Here is a 12493-nt window from a genome sequence, read left to right on the forward strand (position 1 = left end):
CAGCTCCCTGCCACAAATTACTGGTGGTTCACGTAGGCCTCAGGCGTGATGTTCATCTTTTCAGTGCTTCAGTCTTCCCTTGAGTGAGAGAAATGAACAAGATGCAAGCATGTAAAAGAACAGCATAAAAACATCGAAGTCAGTGGAAGAAGTGTCAGATGGGAGGGAGGGGGAGAGGCTTTGTTTTTAGAGCTGGAATCCTCTTGTAAGCTATAGAAAAAGGAATCTTTTTCTTTATAACACATGAACTACTGGGAGATGAAAGTGCTCAAATTGATATCAAGCAAAAGCCTCCATGCTAAGAAAAGCAGATGTTGAAATAGCTGTGATCCCATTAGAAATTTGAACAGAGAAAGAGAAAAAAGAGTAGTCCTGTGCTTCCAGGAGAAGAAGATCTCTGTTCCCATGGATGAAGACGATTTGAGAAATAGATAATGAAAACTTTTGCTTTTGAGCAACTCATCTTTAAAACAATACCTCATAAGTCGATATAGCTCATCAATAAGCTGTGGAAAGGCTTGTAGAAATGGGAAGGACTTCACGATGGCAGGTTCCCTGGGCAGCTGCTATTTGTGATGAAATTGAGAGCCTTGAGAGAACTGGTTTTTCCTCTTATGGAGAAGTCTCTATAACCTTAACAAGAGGGACTTCTCTCCCTCAGTAAACTGAAGAAAAACTATTTTAGAAGTAGTAAACTAACTAGAAATCTTCAGTTTAGTTTCTTTACATTGTCAGTAAGAAAGAAAAAGTTGTGGGAGGAGAGGAAGTGTCCTGAAAGGTTTGTTTTGATTCTTACTATTTTTTGTCCTTCTAGTTACTTTTAATAAAATTTTCTTTATACCCTCTTAAGTTTTGAGCCTGATTTGCCTTTCTCCAAATCCTATCTCACAGCAAGAAATGATTTTATTAGTGATTAGCCAACGCCAAACCCACCACATTCTTTAATACATTAGCTGAGAAAATCTCAAAATTAGTATTTCCTCCTGGTTTCGAACTGAAACCACCACAGCCTGGGATAACATATTTAAGAAGTGAGAAAAAGTTATTGTGAAAAAGAAATTGTGGCCAAAGTAGAGAGGCATGAGGTCATAAAAGAGAAACAGCCGGTCAGACACCAAGGTTGGTGGTGGGAGTCAGAAGAAGCAGGAGAAGCTGCTACAGGTGCCACAGCAGATTTCCCTGCAGCTCCTGATGAAGACCATCATGAGTCAAGCTGTCTCTGCAGCCCATGGAGATCCTTGCTGTAGCAGGCAGGTGTGCCTGAGTAAAAGCTGTGACCATCTGTAGAGATGTGTGAAGCCTATATTGGAGCAGGCTCCTGGGAGGACCTGTGGCCACATGGAGAAAGAAACCCACACTGACAGGTTTTCTGGCAGGAATTGTGATCCATGGTGGAGCAGTTCTTGAAGAATTGTTCAGGGCTCCACACTGGAGCACAAGAAGAGTGGGAGAAGGAAGTAGCAGCAGAGACATGCAATGAACTAACCCCAATACCCATTCCCGCCCTGTGCCACTGGAGAGGGGAGGAGGTGGAGAGCAAAGTTAAACCTGGGAAGGTAAGAAATTTTTAGGTTTTTGTTTTATTTAGCAAAGTATACTAAATGGATTTTGTTTTTCCCATGATGGTAGTTGGTGTGTCTCATTTCTTCCTGTCCTTATCTTAACCCATGAGCCTTTACTTTTATTTTCTCTTCTGCAGTCCACCTGAGGAGGGGAATGATAAAGCAGCTTTGGTAGATATCTGGTAATCTGCTGAGCAATCACATTTCATTTGCGCTAGTAATTAATTTGCCTAAGCCCCACTGTTACCCAGAGTAAAAGATCACCTTCCATCAAAAGGAACTGTTTTACACTATCAGTTTATCTCTAAACACACTATTTCAGTTAACAATGGTTTGTCCCCTACTAGGCTTCTCCAAAAAGCATTTTCTGTCAAGCACATAACAGGTGCTTGATTTCTTTATGGTGATTTGTGAGGACTTTTTATATATATATATTTTGGGGCACTATATGGAACTGTAGAAAGTTGGAAACACTAAATTTCAGACCACTTAAAGTATAGCTTAAAGTACAATTTTTTCAGTTTGGTTGATTGGACGAGAGTATTGGTGGTATTATTTTATTTTGTTCCTTGTTACAAACAGTGATTTAGGCCGCCCCTAGTGATTACCGAAAAAAAGGATAATGGTAAATACATTTTACCTGTGATGGTAGAATTCATAAAAAGTTCATCAATCACACATGCATTAGATCTGAGAGAACTTGTTTTCCAAAAGGATATTTTCTAGAGACTACAGAAAGCTTTGCTATTCTTAATATAGTTATACGTGTAAAAAACCAAAATGGTACTGTTGTATTGTGTACTTTGTAACAAAATGTATCTAATTTTTTTGTTTTATTAATTATATCTTATGAACTAAAGAACATACTTTTTTGCTGAACACAACTTTGATTATTTGTCACTGACACAGTGTTGTTTTTAAAAGTACACAATGGTTCTGCATGATTCACAGTGCTACATTGTTTTGAAAATCTGGCATGGTAGTAATCTTACTAAAATAATTTGTGCCAGAGTCTGTAGTGATCTTTATATCAGTTAGCAGAGGAGCAACTACAATTTTTAGCTTGCCTGAAAAGGAACCTTAGTATATTCAGGTTCGACTATCTTGCTTTTCTGCATAAAATTAAAAGAGAATGAAATGTTACAAATTAGATGTTTTGAGTAGTTACTTTTTTTGTTGGTTTTTTTAGTTATTATTTATTATGTTTTTTCAATATGGATACTTGCTTGCACCAACATTATGTATCTTATTTTTGAAGCTTTGCAACCTAATGTGGAGATCACTGGACTAATAACACCCACCATTTTCTAAATGTCTGGATATCTCAGCACCTAAATTGATAATTTCTATTGAAATAAGTAAAAAATAAACATGAAATCCCAAACAAAAAAATTCATTAACATAGAGCTAGATCTGAAGCGGACTGTGCAGTGCAGTGTATTGTACAGATACAGCACTTAACTGAATATTTCAACACTGTAAATGGGCACTGAAATATTCCCTCTCCTCTCTGTTTCTGATTATATTAAAACAGTGTTTTTTCAAACCTCGTCAGCATTACACTTTATCATCGCTAGTGGATGTTATGCAGAATTCAATCATCTGACATGGTTTTTACATCAATATTCTAAAGAGCTGTACCATCAAAATAGTCAATTAATAGCTTAAAATGTTTCATCTTACCATTGATTAGCATATTCTCTACCACAAGAATTTATTTATACTACCTATTCATAATTACTTATGTCCCACATAGCATGAGAATACCTTTCAACAACTACTGGGAAGCAGATGTTCCATTTCCTGATGTCAATAAATAAATGGTTTTGCCTCTTTGAGTATAAAAATATAAGGAAAAAAAAAAGAAAATTTTGTTCATGCACAGGGAAGTAATATATCGTGAGAAATGTAAACCCCCTGTAGACACAAATAAAAAGCCCAATTTCAGGGAAGTACTACCCTGGGCTAGAACAATTATCAAGCTGTTAGAATAGTCACATAGCTCGCTGGCGACCTCTCACTTATATAAAATATGCCTAGCTCTTGACCTAACTGCAGATCCATCAGGGGAAAAAAACTCGTAAAGAAATCAGCTACCTGTTGTTGACACTATTCTGTTTTATAATCTAACATATTAGATCAGATATAAAATGTACTCATATTAATACTTGCATTACTATTAGGAACACCACATATTTGAATCAATATTCCCTGGGAAGGGAAGACTGTGAAAACCCTAGTGCTTTGGAATTTCAGGTGTGTATTGGTATAAAATTTTATCAAAAAGTTTATCTAAACCACTTGCTTGTATACTTACACAAAATAAGTACTGCAGAAGATTCTGCCACTAGATCTTAACAGATTTATCTGGTGTACGGCATCAAGATTCATGAAATTACAGGAGTGAAAAATGATCTCCTATCTTCTCTTACAGGATCAACAGAAGCCTGCTGGTATTTCAGCTTAAGCACTAACAGACTTCATGACTTCAGTTGAATTTAGCCAATCAAAAGCTCTGAACATTAATATGAACAAGCTGCATCTCTGTACTTCAGCTATATTATTGCTTCACATTTTGAGCTGAAAATTCCTGGATTCATAGGACTTCAAATCCACCACTGCTTACCATTCCTACCGCTTTGATAATTTTTTCTTTTCATCCCACACCTTCTTTCTCTTTTACCTGCAAAAAAAAAAAGTGTTTTCCTGCATATGTGCAGAAATTATTGTAAATGTTGGAGAGATGTGCAAAAAGAAGATATGGCAAAAAAAGTAGGATGGTATTTACACATATAATTGCAATATAATCCACTTTTAAAAATGCAGATTAGCTGACAGAAATTTAATAAATTCCTTCTGCTCATTTATGATAGTCAAAGACTGCATCAGTGTGTAATTCAAAGGAATTAAATAATTTCATAGTACACTGAGGAAAACTGACTTGGCATAGTTGACTTATTGACACCAGCTATCCTCCTGCTGTCACTTTTAATTCTCTATAAACAATTGTCTCTAACATTCCCTACTGCCAGACACAATTCACACTCTGTGAATGATGGGGATCATTCAGGACAATAGTATGTATTTTCTTATATAATACTTGAAAACTTAAAGGATTAAACCATTTCATCAGAATGACAATTTGAATTTGTGTTTCTAATAAAAAATTGATCTCCAATTATTGTATAGCTATAAAATATAGCTATGTTTTTATTAAATAAAATGTACACACATATGTATATATATTTTTTTTTTAACCTGTACATTTCTATGTATACCTGTACTTTTTTCTGGTTAAACATATTCAGATTTGGTTTTTTTTTATGTCTTCCCTACAGAGAATATATATTACAGACAAATATATAGACATACATAAAAATAAAACTAAGCAGGGCCAGATACTTCCTCTCAGAGTATTTTGTGGCATTTTCCCTATATTTTTCTTTTTCTGTTTCTTATAAATATATATATATACACATTCTTATATATATAACCTTTATATGGCAATTATGATTTTCAAAAGAAACAATATATAGTTCAATTCGTTCATACTTCAGGTAAGGCCACAAAAAGCAAACCAGACTGCTAGTGAAAAATATGCTTCTTCCTTATGGGTTTTATAGATAATAGTAACTCATAACCTCATTCAATTCTCCTTCCTAATTTTTCAGTTTTACGTCACAGTACACTTCTTCACATCAATGGATTTGTACAGAACGGACATGCCCATAAAGTTGAACTGTCAAAAGCAAGTCTACCACAGTTGGCATTTATAACTTTTGTGAGAGAAAAAAAGAGAAAATCAGAGAGAAATTTCAAAATATATAATAAGCTAAGTTTTACAATTGGTCATTTTATTAGTCTGAACCTGACTCCATGAAGTGAAAATATGAAATCTGCACGAAATTATGAAAGCATATCACTTATAAACAGCACTGGTCACTCTGTTTCCATGTATATATTTCACATAACCCTGCAACTACCTGTTAAAGCTGAAAAAGACAGCTCATCCACACAAGTCATACAAAAGCAGCACGGTTAAAAATTTCAACTGTATTTTTGAACATATGGTGTGCTTATTTCAGACACTGTTCAAATCACAACAGGGACATAGCTATTACGCAAAGGATATAGGCTGTAGAAGTGAGGGGAACCCTCAGGAAACAGTTCTAATAGGATGAACAGCTATTCTCAAGGTACAAACTGGGGCTCTCCCTGCACATACTCTTTACAAATTTTCAACTTATTTGATGATATCTCCAAAATATTTTTACTAAAAAAAGGAGGTACTTTTATATCTTTTCGTATTGTCATGTGTTAATTTGTATCAGAAACACTATTCTAATCTGCATATTGACTGAGATATTTGTTTGCCTTAAGAAAAGTTTAAAGCAATACAAAGTTTCAAAAAATTGTGTGCTTCTCTTTAGGAACAGTTGCAAATTACAACTGTAGCACTAAACAGAAGGATCCCCTAAAATAACCAGTCTCTGATCTTTTCATGACATACTTGTGATAAGTTCTCAGATAACTCCAACGACATAATTATCAATAAGAATCTGTGAGCAAAGAGCAGTGTCTGTGAAACTGAGTTTCTTAGAGCAAAAGACTCCACATGGCCTGGGAACTGTCAATAATAGACCTTACTAATACTAGGAGATAGCTTAACTGATTTGATTTTAGTAAAATTAGTTAGTTTTACGCAACATAGATCTGAAATACGCTGTGTTAAAAGTGATAAAATCACACTGACATATGGAGGGATTTCAATCTCTTTGGTCCACCCCATATTTTGATGTCTGGGAGTTTAGCCAAATATAATTTTGTGACAGCTGCCAAATCAGTGGGAAAATATCACAATCAAACCTAAATAATTAATAGTCCACATCTTTGATCAAGTCAAGATTATCCATCCCATTCTTGGAACTGTTCACCCAGTTTGGATGCAGCTTTGCGCAATCTAATCTAGTGGGTGGCATCCATGTCCAGGTCAAGGGTGGGCTGGAACTAGATGATTTTTAAGGTCCCTTCCAATGCATTCAATGATTTGGTGAAGTACTGCAATCAATTTAAGGGCCAAGAGCTTCTCATCCTGGAGCAGAAGCTGTTAATAGGATTGATAACAGAGGCTGTTCTAGATAATTTTAATTTGATTCTGATCTTCTAATACAGTATGTTGCACTGTGCTTAGTTTTTTTTGTCTGCGCCTGTCTGTGACCTATCTAATTGATATATGTGGATGTTTATAGAAGTGTTCTGTAAATCACATTTCTCATTTAGGTATTTCTATTCCTCTGTAAGTCTGTATTATACTTTGTTTTGTTTCTCCCAATAAGTAGCAAAAGACAAAAGGATACTAGGTAGGTCAGTGGCACTTTACACATACAAAAAGCTCAACAAATATAATTCCACTTTACTTTAGCACTAATAATTATCATGCTGTCTGTCTTTGTCTTCCACTTCTCCTATACATTGGTACCTCTTCTTCATGACATTTTAACATTTAAGATCTTCATTTTAAAGAGATTTTCTCCCTCTTGACTTAAAAGTTGTCTCAGTCCCTTTTCCCAAACTCCTGATGCATTCTGATCTTGATTCACCTTTCAATAGGTGATCTGATCACTAGTATGAAAGACATAAAAATCTTCTCATGATACTTCACATGGTAACTTTTTATGTATTTCTCACTATTTCCCATCTCAGATCTACCCAGAAAAACAATATAACCTTAATTTTTCACTTGAATTTTCAGGAGATGTGTTCTAGCACCAGGATGGAAGTAGATTAATAACTTCCATAAACAGAATGACTGTCTTTTATGTTGTGCATTTACAAAGCAAAAAACCACCTAGGCTTAATTTAGCTTAATTTACTGCATCTTTTATAACTTGCTGTTTTTAATATGATTGCATATAATATTTTTAATAGAATATGAAAAAAGGCAAACATCTCAAATATTTACAAATTTCTTTTGGATTATTTTTGATTCTTAGAACAGATCAATTTTTATACATCTATAAAATTTTACTTTCAAACAAATAATCCAGGACATGTGACCTTGACCCATGAAGGAACATTAAAAGGAAAAGCAAATGATATCAGCAGGTCACTTGCTGCTGTGGGGGATGATTAGCAGCCCTCAAGAGCTGACTTGGTTTTTAGTCTAGGGAAGTTAGTTACTTCATGTAGATTCACATACAGGATGCAGCAGGGAGATAGTCAAAACTTGCCTGTCTCCCTGACTGTTAACCCTTGCTGTTCTTCCTTGTCTGAACCAGTTATACCAAACGAGGCAACCTGGAGCATAACAGTTGTGACTACAGAGATCTGGAAGAAATAACAGGACACTGAGACCCAGGGGGTATTATCCTGAATCCTGCAAGTAACAGAAGACCGTGAAAAAAGAAAGGTAAATAGCAAGAAATATGACAAGCAAATTCCCAGCTTAAAAATTCGTAGTTCAAAATTATATACGACATTTAATTTTTTATGTAATACTGATAGTTTGCCACAAATAAATTACAGAAGAAGACTCTCTGGTGAAGAAATTATGTTTTCTATAGTTAATGTGAATTCTCATGAAAAAAAGTAGCAAATAAATTGAAGGATGCAATCCTTGAAAAACAGTCTATTAAAAACACTAGAGAGAACCACCATCAGAAATCTAGATAATACTACACAGGAAAAAGAATATACATTAGGTTTTATTTTATATGGGGTTTTTTTTTGAAAAAAGACAAACTGATCAATATCGTCATTTCAAGCTGTTAGCTTTGGTTTTGGATCCTGTAGGCAAGAAGCTAACTTCATGAAGAAGGTAATAATTGCAAAAAAAAATTGTATTTGAGTGGATTAATTTTAACTTTTTTCCAATTTTCTTGTCAATTGGAGTAAAAGAAATATTATTTGTCATCTATTTTAATTTGTTAAATTGCTTTGAATTTAGCTTTTGTCAGTTTGCCAATCTAGAACTACTTTACAGGAGATAGGAGGTTTATCTTGTAACATCACAAAGATGCCTATGATAACATATAGTTTGCATTAAGTAGAAAATTGAAGTATGAACACTTAAAAGTGTTTATACTTCAAAGCCAAAATGGGCTAAAGGTAGTTTTCTTTACAGTATTTTCCCAGAATTCCCATGCTTTTATGAAAATTGAGTAATTATTATGATTTTTTTTCTCTTCCTAGGAACAATCATATTAAATCTGGTAAAAAGGCTGAATGTAAAGCAGCTGTTTTTCTCCCCATAGATCCTTTACTTCCCCTATAAGTGGTCTAGAGCTACAGAATGAGACAGGGATTTGTGTTGAGTCATGGTGGGATTATCTGCATAAAATAAGTGGCATATAATCTTGTATTTTTTTTCCACAGAGACTACTGAGAGGACTGGGGCATGAACCTGGTAGTGGTAGAGGCTGACAGATCTATATCACCATGCTTGAGCTGTTAAAGCATGCCTCAAGGAGCAACAGAAATGAGATAGTGAGACATTGCAACATTGTAAAAAATATCTATGAAAATTAGTTTAAAAAGATTTAAAGAGCATACTATTTTATACTTGCAAAGTGGTGTCAAGGGATAGCCATTTAGCAGGGTTTTTTCTGATATTTTATGTTATTTTAACAGTATTCAATTAAGCAGGAAAGTCAGACATACCAATAACCTACTGCAGGAGCTTGATGATTATTGAGGAAGTCACTCAAAGATTGAAAAGGATTGAGAAGATGAGGATGTTCTGACACTGCAGATAGTAGAGAAGTAAAGGACAAAAAGCCCACTAAGTGGAGAGGCTGTGTTGAACATTCCATTCCTTCACAAACAACAAACTATGATGGGGAAGAGGAGGACGACAAGGGCAGTAATAGCCTTCAGTTGTTCTCTATTGAAGAAGTATTATACTACCAGTAAAAATGTGCCATCTCCAAGTAGTGAAGACAAACAATCCCCCTATCTTATGCATGAAACTCTTCAACAGAGCTAAGAACTTTCAAGGGAGTATCAAGGTGTTTTCCCAGTAGGTAGAAAATATATCTAGATTTACCTATAAAAATCTCCAGAATAATGAAGTCAGCAAAATGGATGACAACCCTTACTGCACCAATTGGATAGATACTTAAAAAGATGGTATATAATTAATGAAATTGTTTTAAGCTTTCAGTGTGATTTGGGCCAGAAAAATAAATCACTGGTTTTGAAACACTCAATTCATTCCTATCCTGACAGTCTTGGTTCAGCTGGATTTATGTCCCAATTGTATCTATGAATTCTCTCACAGGAATATAATTAATATCTTTATGGCTGCTATAGCATTATTCCTGTTTGAACTGGTGCTAAGACATCACAATTTACCTGAGACTTTTTTTAGTTTCCAAAGCATAGGAAGGATGCTTCACTTCATGATTATTAGCAAAAATTATCTGAAAGATATCCTAGGAAGTATTTCTGTTCTCTTTACAAGTCTATGGTTTGTAATAGAAAAAGTTCAATAGAAATCCCTTTTGCAATGAGTATTTGGGGCTCAGATAATCCTATCAATGAAGTCTCTAGGCTATTTCAGAATTTTAAAAAAATTTTAGAATTTTAAAAAACATTAGGGTCCATTTATCAGGTACAGCATCTGCTTGAACTTATCACATGCAACAATTAAACTAGTTGTTTCAATTTTACACAACTGAAGGCACTGTTTTGATCGCATTTTCATTTCCCAGCTAGCTATATTTCCTTTGAACTACAAATACACAGCTGGTCTTTGTTCTCTATTTCCCATATATGCAGATTAGCTGGAACTAATAGCTATAGTTTTTGCTAGGCTTCTGGTCTAACTGCTAACTGGAAGTTAGGAGATCATGTACAAATTGGCCAAATGCTCAAATCTCACACCAGAAAATCTTTCAGTCCAAGGAATACAGCAGAGCGAAACTGTAATCACTACTACTCTATTTTTTTGTCTTCTGTAACTGTAAACCTAAAGTAAATGGAATGTTCAATTATGCTGGTCAGTATAAGGATGTGAAGTATAAAGACTGGTAACTGGGCATTTGTTTTCTTGCTTTCAAGTTATTTATGCTTTTTTAAAACTGATGAATATGAACGCATGAAAGAATGATACATCATGTATGCATGCATAATGTATGATGTAACTTCAGTTAATTTCATTTGCAAATTAATGTTTTTAAACTTCTTATACTGAGAAAAGTCAAAATATATAATGAAAATTATATTTCCTATACCCCTTGTAGTAAATGATACAGTCAAATATTTGTCACATTGAGAATTGGATGAAATAACTTTCTTAAAACACTCTTGGCTGGTGTCACCATCCACTCCCATTGAAATTGAAAGGTTTCCTATCAGTTTGTATGGCATCAGTTAGAGAAAATAAGTTTCTTATCTATTTTATACAGCTTTCACTGGTCTAACTAGAAGCACTCTTCAAAAAGATATATTTCTATTGACTAGTTTGTATATATCAAAAAAATGACATTTTATCCCTTTCCACAGTTTACTTAAACTTTGCATATTGAATTTTATTCCTTTATTCCTTTAAAATTAAAACACCTTATTTTAGCTTGTATAATAACAGACAAAAATGATATGTATGTCTGAGGCAGTGATATATTTTAAATATAAGCATGTAGGTTCTCAACTTTATATGTTAAAACTTACGTGTGAATTGTGTTCTCTTGCCACAATTAATTCATGTTAGAAACTGACAGCTGAGCACTTATATTTTCATGTGAAGCCTTCAATATCTATCCACTAAGAAAGATTGACAAGAAGGAAACAAAATTCCTCTTTTTTCATCCCAAATCAAATTGCACCTAACATCTTATAACAAAAACTCTTGCAACCAATCACTTTTCTAAGTAAACCCAAGCTGCCACTACAGTTTGGGAAAAAAAATAATACCTACAGAATAGAAAATAAAAAAACCTGAACTTTTGCACTTAAGAATCTGACATTGCTGCAATTTGTCAAAGACATAATTTCTGTCTAAAAAGGAAATAAATCTCAACTACCAAGGATAAAAATTTAAAATTCATTAAATTTTAAAATTTAAAATCTATTTATAGAATAGAATGAAATATATAATGAAATTCAAGTCCTGTAATCTCTCAGTGTGGTACTGTTTAACTAGATGGTGGCTTTAATGTGCCAGAAACTTTTGTTGTCTTTGAGATAGCAATTAATCAAAAAAATTCTTTCATATATAAAAGAAAACCTGAATAGCAATTTTTTACTAGTAAATCAAAGCTTTTATATAGGGCACCCCAGACAAGGGTAAGAAGAATAGTCAGCATCACCTAAGTCTATTAAAACAATGTGAATGCCTGTCTTTGAAGAAGGCTATAGATTCACACTTTTTCATGTCAATAAGCACCTACAGTGACCAGAAAACTGTGAAGCTCTTTTGGCTAACATGAGTTAAACTACTGTTCTGGAGCAATTATAAATCAACTGCTTTCACATTTTTGTAGAAGCGGGGGATGTGTTGTGGAAGCACCTGGTGATTCCCCAAAACTCTTTCTAAGAGATATTCATGGGCAGTACTGATGATTTTGGGGGTTTTGTCATTGGGTTTTTTGTTTGGTTTTTGTTTGTTTTGAGTTTTAGCTCTAGTGCACATAAATTATCCATGAGATAATTCAGCAGGCATATATTTAATTTCACCATAAACAATATTGTGAAATAAAGAAAGAAGGATAGACATTTAAATTCCAGATGAATGATCACTGAAACCATTATGGTGCCTACCAGACTAACCTCAGGTGCTTAATAGTAATTTCCTTTATAAACCCTATATGTGTATTGGTTTTATCCCTCTTTTTGAATAGTTTTCACTGACTTTTATTGTTTTGTTAGTTGATATTCTCAGGAAAAGCTGTCTTTAACCAGCATTCACTGTTAAAATACTATTTAAAAACAAC

The 12493-nt window shown here is 34.1% G+C and overlaps 1 protein-coding gene across 47 annotated transcripts in view; it reads right to left on the bottom strand.

The window, feature by feature from the left end:
- The window catches only part of PTPRD (protein tyrosine phosphatase receptor type D), a 1168317-nt gene that overhangs the window by 897567 nt on the left and 258257 nt on the right, over positions 1 to 12493 (bottom strand). Inside the window, exon 4 of one of the 47 annotated variants that reach the window (XM_074533116.1) lies at positions 4189 to 4245. The exons of the other annotated variants lie outside the window; for them this stretch is intronic. The gene's annotated coding sequence lies outside the window, so the exon portion shown is untranslated. The remainder of the gene's footprint in view (positions 1 to 4188; positions 4246 to 12493) is intronic. 47 annotated transcript variants of the gene reach the window in all.

Source organism: Zonotrichia albicollis, chromosome Z (assembly GCF_047830755.1).
Source record: "Zonotrichia albicollis isolate bZonAlb1 chromosome Z, bZonAlb1.hap1, whole genome shotgun sequence".
In the NCBI taxonomy this organism is placed as follows: domain Eukaryota; kingdom Metazoa; phylum Chordata; class Aves; order Passeriformes; family Passerellidae; genus Zonotrichia; species Zonotrichia albicollis.